The sequence below is a fragment of the Sinocyclocheilus rhinocerous genome, unplaced genomic scaffold (genome assembly GCF_001515625.1).
Source record: "Sinocyclocheilus rhinocerous isolate Xijiao unplaced genomic scaffold, SAMN03320098_v1.1 scaffold715, whole genome shotgun sequence".
Classification (NCBI taxonomy): Eukaryota; Metazoa; Chordata; class Actinopteri; order Cypriniformes; family Cyprinidae; genus Sinocyclocheilus; species Sinocyclocheilus rhinocerous.
The window spans coordinates 363,531-371,005 of NW_015646180.1; the positions used below are offsets into that span (position 1 = coordinate 363,531).

General features: G+C 36.8%; 1 protein-coding gene across 1 annotated transcript in view; it reads right to left on the reverse strand.

The window, feature by feature from the left end:
- LOC107707143 (thyroid adenoma-associated protein homolog) overlaps positions 1-7,475 on the reverse strand; it is a 108,704-nt gene that overhangs the window by 26,458 nt on the left and 74,771 nt on the right. The window contains exon 22 of the mRNA XM_016511056.1: positions 1,988-2,100. The gene's annotated coding sequence lies outside the window, so the exon portion shown is untranslated. The remainder of the gene's footprint in view (positions 1-1,987; positions 2,101-7,475) is intronic.

Here is a 7,475-nt window from a genome sequence, read left to right on the forward strand (position 1 = left end):
GTATTATAGAGTAACTGAATATGTATCCTGCAACTGAGAGCAGTAAAATAGAGTCCACAGTGATTGTGGATGCTGAGGATAAAGCATCACATGAGATGCCCATGGGCACAAAGGGAATTCTGGGCCCTGTATCTCAGACCAACTGCAGGGGTAACATTTGTGGGAGAGGGTGGATGTGTGTGGATAGAGACAGGGGTGAGTATGTGGAAGAGTGAATCAGTTGTTTGTTTGTTTGTTTGTTTGTTTGTGTGTGTGTGTGTGTGTGTGCGCGTGTCTGTGTGTGTGTGACCACAACGCAGCAAACTCTCATGGACAAGAACAAGAGGGCCAGTGTTCAGGGCTGACGTCAGTATTTCATCACCGAGATATTAATAACACAAACTCTCTCTCTCTCTCTCTTTGAATGTCTGGCTTCATCTCTTTGTGTCACTCTGTTGCTCTTTAAACACATAATATTACTCAGAATTCAACAAATTACAAAGCTAAGGATTACGGGGAAATTTGGTCAGATGTTTGGGAACTCTGTCATTTCATCTTTATCCCTCCGCCTTTAGATTATCTTTCATTCCTCTGGAATTTTTCCATATTTCTAAATGTTCCCCAAATCTCTTCAGTGTGTATGTTTGGAATGACATACTACCAACACTAGTATTATAAAAAATGCAGTATGCAGTATGTATAAAATGCACAGTGTGAACATTTTCTCTATGCGTGGAATACTGTAATTACTTGTTACATTTGCCAAATTGTGCAATATACAAAAAGAGCACAGTATCCCAAAATGCAAAGCACTCAACTTGACATTCCCTTTCCAGCAATAGGAATGAACAGAAACTACATCATTTATCTTCTTCTTGACACAATATTTAATTGGACTGTTAAAAGGTGAGTCATTTCATACAAAACTGGATTAAAAATAACAGTAGAAAATAACTACTGTTAATTATTTTCTGACTGATTTAAATAAATTACTGTTAATTTATACACACATATATATGTTGGGAATCAGTTTTATTTTTATTTTCCTTTTATTTTAAGTTATATTTATAGTTTATAAGTTATAGTTTTGTTGTGTTTCTCTCTTTTTTTTTTAATATGTCTATATTTTAATTTTTTAAATTTCATTTGTAATTATTTAAGAAAATCAAGTTAAATGAAATTTTAAACTAAATGTAAATGAGAAATGTTTCAGTTAACATTTATTTGATTTCAAGTAACAATGATTTTTTATTTTAGTTTTAGTTTTTGGTAACTATAATAACCCTAACTGGGACACCACTCAATAAATGAAACATGCAACATCGCGCATTCACGGGACAATGTAGCATACGATTTATCACAGATACATCAGAAACGTTTATTACTGCATGCTGTTTCATATACTTTTCTAGTAGGCAGAATACATTATATCTTGCCCAGTATGCTAATATTCCATTCAGTAAGCACTGCCATCATGTTTCATCTTCATAAACTTTCCCAAAAGTCTCTCTCTCTCTCATTAGGGTGTTTGTTATAAACATCAGTATGGATGAGTGAGAGTGGTCAAAGGGCACGTAGCCTCGTCACACACCCTGCAGCGCTGCTGAAGAGAAACCATCTTATTTTGGAAAATAATGTTATTTTCAAACGCTTACCCAAAATGATGCTTATATGCACACTATATTTGCTGATATATATGCATATAAATGACAGTAGTGGTTAGTGTATCAGACTGACAATACCAACCTTGTGGCGAGCCACAGCCGCGGAAAAAGGGCACTGGAGAGGTCAGTTGAGAATGCAGAAAGCTCACTTTACACACCAGTAGGTTGGTGTGTAAAGTGAGCTTTCTGCATTCTGAACTCCTGAAGAGAAGCCATCTTATTTTGGAAAATAATGTTATTTTCAAACGCTTACCCAAAATGATGCTTATATGCACACTATATTTGCTGATATATATGCATATAAATGACAGTAGTGGTTAGTGTATCAGACTGACAATACCAACCTTGTGGCGAGCCACAGCCGCGGAAAAAGGGCACTGGAGAGGTCACGTTCCTGCTCATTTCCTGACTGGGGTCTGTGTGTGTCCGCCAGGTAGGAACATAACAGCGACAGCACCTGTGAAGATGATGACACATCTTTAGTATAAGAATAAGCTGGAGAGAAAGAAATAGAGAGATCAGAGATTGAGATCACAGAGAGAGATCATGTGGAGTGCTTTTTATGATGGATGGACGCACTTTATTTTGCTTCAAAATCTCAACACCCATTCACTGCCATTATAAAGCTTGGAAGAGCCAGGACGTGTTTTTTTTTTACATATAACTCTGATTGTATTCGTCTGAAAGAAGAAAGTCATATACACCTAGCATGGCTTGAGGGTGAGTAAATCATGGGGTAATTTTCATTTTTTGGGTGAACTATCCCTTTAATTGTGATCACAGATCAGATATAAATCAGAGATATCAGAGAAAACAGAGAAAGAGAATTCAAAGAGATTAGACAAAAATCAAAGAAAAGACAGAAACCAGAGAGGGGTCAGACTTGGACAAAGACATAAATCAGACAGATAAATCAAAGAGAGAGATCAGACATCAGACAAAGATCAAAGAGATAGTTCAGACAGAGACGTCAGAGATCAAAGAGAGAAATCAGAGAGATACATCAGATGGAGACAACAAATAGAAAAATCAGACAGATAAATAACAGAGATCAGACATAAAACTCAGAGATAGATCAGACATCAGATTTCAAAGAGAGATATCAGATACAAATATCAGAACATTAAAAAAAAAGAGGTATCAGAGACATTAAAGTGAGAAATCAGATCAAATAGATATATCACAGAGATCAGAGAGAGAGAGAGAGAAAATATCAGATAAATCTCATAGACCAGACAAAGACTGCAGAGATCAAAGAGATAAATCAGAGAGATAAATCACAGAGATCAGACAGATAAAGAGAGAGATCAGACAGAGATATCAGACAAAGATCAAAGAGAGATATCAGATACATAAATCAGATCTAACAAATGAACAAGAGCGGGAACAGACAGATAAATCAGATACAGATCAGACAGAGACATCAAAGGGATCAGAGAGAAACCAGAGAGAAAAATCACAAAGGGATCAGGACTGATACATCAGAGACAGATCAGACAGATACATCAAATGGATCAAAGATAGAGAAAAATCACAAAGGGATCAGACTGATACATCAGAAACCAAAGAGAAACCAGACAAGATAAATCTCAGAGGGATCAGATAGAGAAATCATAGAGAGATCTGACAAATAATTCAGGAATCAGACATATAAACCACAAAACGATCAGACAGATAAATCAGAGGGATCAGATAGAGATCAGACAAAGAAGTATGAAAGACACCAGAGAAATCAGAAAGACAGATCAGATTCTTCATTAGTTCATCTTAAACAAAAAGAGATAGCAAACAGGGATCAGACAGAAAATCAGTTTATTTAGCTTATCTTACATATCCTTACATATAACAGTCTGTAGAAAGAAAGAAAATAAAGTGAATGGATAGTAGACAACTTGCATACAAGGTAAAAGAGTGCACAGCAGGCTGAAATAGTCTTTACTGGGCTATAGCCGCAATGAGGAAGCCACTCATTATGCCCCAGACAGGAGAAGCACGGGGCAAAACAAGTTTGACCATGAAGTACCAGGCCTGGTCTTCCAGCCGAGGCCTGCTCGCGCCATCGGGTGGAAAAGCCCATGACGGCCAGCCTCTTATGCGCCCTTGGACAACTTGTGACTGACCACAAACCGATGGCAGCGGTTAAAGGCAAAAATAAACACCCCATAGAGGTCCATAATTCAGCAGAGTGTACAGAGAGCCGTGCACACATTTAGAAAAGAAACATGCACAAACAAACACCAGCACATGGACTGAATACAGTGCTGGATGCTGATCTTTGACACACTAAGACCTTTGGGTCGGCCGTTAAATAAGACTGCGAGGAAATGTTTTAAAAGCCAACCTGTGGGCGGATGCTTTTATGAGTAGATTTGGAAAGTCTGGACACAATCTGAATCTAATTAAGCTCATTTGTCTCATCAGTTTGACTTTGTTTTTTTACAGGCTTTTCCTTACAGCAGAAACAAAGCTCGTGGGTGTTTCAAGGCTGATTGAAGCGGTCACTAAATCCAGACCTTTGGCAGCAATGCACAACAAAGAGGAAATGCACAAAAAAACTTGATAAACTTACAACGTGTCCTAATCAGTCATGATGAGACAAGTTTGCTGTGACAAATAATTTGCTTAATGGTGAAAACAAAAATCATGCAAGATGTAATACAAATTAGTACATTAAAATGTTTAATATACATTTATGTGGAGTGGGATTTTAGACCAATGACATTTCACTGTGGGTCGACCTATCCAGCACAAAAAAAAAAAAAAAAAAAAGAGGAAAATTAATATATTAATTTATGGATCCTTCCCATCCACTACGACGCAGTTTGAGAAATACATTTTTATTTGAGACACTACGGACAAAAAAAGCACCATTACACAAATACTCTGTATTGAGTCTATATCAGAGATGGCAAAAGTACACACATCCTTCACTCAAGTAGAAGTACAGATACTCATGTTTAAAAATACTCTGGTAAAAGTTGAAGTACTGACTACACTTTTTTTACTCAAGTTAAAGTAAAGTATGGGCTCTGACATGTACTTGAGTAAAAAGTAGCCATTACTACTACCTGTTTTAGGGTCACGTGGGTAACGGGACCTCACGTCATATAAATACCTAATACAAAATAACTTACATTTCAAAATTTGTATCCAGGCTGAACAACCGCCATGTAGAACAGGGCCAGAATGGGACAAAATTTCACTCATCCAGGCTGTCCCATACACACTCAACAAATTCTGAATCATGGACAACACTATTTTTTTGTATGGCCATCACATAATAAAGGTTAAAATCCTTAGGCTGGGGCCGTGCAAAATAACTATATTTTCTAAATTGCCTAAATGTCGAAATTAGTACAACAATAACTACACCATCACAATATATTTAAAGAAAAGTCCTAATATTGAACATGTTATTGCATTGTCATGAGTCATATTTTTCCCTTATGAAAATTAACTATGGTTTTATTATAGTAAAAGTATAGTAACCATAGTTTTACTATGGATGTGAGGCCATTTGTGCATTTTAAGAGAGAGAGAAGAAAGAGAGAGAGAGAGAGGATGCTGTACTGCTGAATCACTCACACCGTTTGTGAAATTACGTCTCACAGAAAGTTTTAAAATGACTGAACTGCTCTGATAAACTGTTTGGATTCAATCTACTGTACATGCTATAGTGCAGAAATGTTTCCGGGAATTTCCCGCATTATAAACGCGAAACCTGCAGGAATGTGTAGAATTATGCGCAATCCCGCGCCGAAATTAAGGCCCTGCTTAACCAAGTAAACAAAGACAAAACAGTAGCCTATTTACAGATGAAACTGAACTGCACTTGAAGTCCTGAACAGATCAGTGATTTCGCCTCTCTGCTCCACCATTCTCGAGTTTCTCGCACTGATTACTCTGATCAAAACCTTTTGGCGGAGGCGAGGAGCGCGCGAGCCGAATCGGAGCATTGCCAGTCAAGACTAACCGATTCATGATTTATTAGAGATTTATTATGGCGAAAATACAGATTAGAACTAAAGTAACGAGCCTGTTTTGAAAATATAAGTAGAAAGTACAGATATTTGTGTAAAAATGCAAGAAGTGAAAGTAAAAAGTTGTCAGAAAAATAAATAGTTAAGTAAAGTACTGATACCAGAAAAATCTACTTAAGTACAGTAATGAAGTATTTGTATGTCCTTACTTCCCATCTCTTCTCTATATTAATAAACATTTATTTTATATGCACATGGTGAGAAATAAAATAAATAATCCGGCAGTTGCCAATTAACCTAAACTAACCTAAACAAACCAAAACCAAACCAAACCAAACCAAAACAAAACAAAACAAAACAAAAAACAAAACAAAACAAAACAAAACAAAACAAAACAAAACACTAATAAACACACAAACAAAACAAAACAAACAAAAAAAACTGGCTGTTCTCCATTTACAAAACAAAACCAAATACACACACAAACACAAAAAACAAAAACAAACAAAAAAAAACAGAAACAAAACAAGAATAATAAAAAAAAAAACTAATTAAAATTAAAAAAAATCGGACTGTTCTCCATTTACAAAATAAAATTAAACAAACAAAAACAAACAAACAAAAAAAATCACAGAACAACAAATCTGGCTGTCCATTTACAAAAAAAAAAAAATTAAGGTAATCAATCAATCCATCCATCCATCCATCCATCCATATTGGTCTGCTCTCACTTAAAAAAAGAGAAAAGAAAAACATGCACAATATCATAAGCTGAAGCAGCACAAAGTGTGTGCACACTAGTGTGTGCGTGCAAGACCACCATTGATTGCAGTATGTCTGCAGATCTGATTCACTGTTGTCAAAACACACAGCGGATTAATTTCCCTGTAGGACCTGGATGTTATCCAGGACTTTTAAAAAGAAGCTGCTGCATTGTGGGTAAGTGGCAGTGTTGGAGAGCGCTCGGTGCAGGGGCCGAGGCGTCAGGTTAGGTTAGTGCTGCTCAATCTGTTTCCCTCGTTAGCCAGCTTCCAAAGGGAACCAGTGAGTTGTGTCAACAGGGATTTTTAGGTGAACTCAGCGGGGTTCAAGCGTTTTACTCAGCAAAGCTGGTTTTGTAATCAAAATGGCACTATGAAACAGTGCTGACACACTACTTCATCTCATCCTGATATCAAAACTCTGTAATGCAAATTGAGGGTTGTGGGTGTTGTGTTAAGGAAGGTGTACATACAGTAAAATCTATTTTTATATAGACTCACAGGCATCTGATTCAAACAAAGAACAAAAAGGCTTTAATTCAGGTTTGATACAACAACATCTGCAACCTGTTTTCCTCCCACCCCCATATTTCATTTTCTCTTGCCATATCGGTTTAAACAAAAACACACTGTATAATTTGCTTGCAGTCAGTAATGTCCAAAGGAATGTTAGAGTGATTAATTTTGCACTACAGAGATGATTATTTGTAATAAAGAGATGATTGACACCTCAACTTAGGTTATTTTTCTAAGGCCCCGTCCACACGGAGACGCGTTTAGCTGTATACGCATACATTTTGTATCGTATAGGCGTTTCGTCCAGACGGATCTGTCGTTTTGGGAGAGTGAAACCGATATTTTTTGAAACCGGGTACCAGAGTGGATAAATCTGAAAACGCCACCCTTGCGTTTTCGTGAGGACAACGAATCCATATATTTTCTGAAATGATGACGTCATCAGCCCAGGTCTCGCCCCTAGTCAGACACCGCTACGTCACGTAACAGCAATAAAAACATGAACAAACACTGAACGATTGTCTTTTTATTAACTAACATTAACACAGATTAATAAATGTATTGTTCCATGTTCG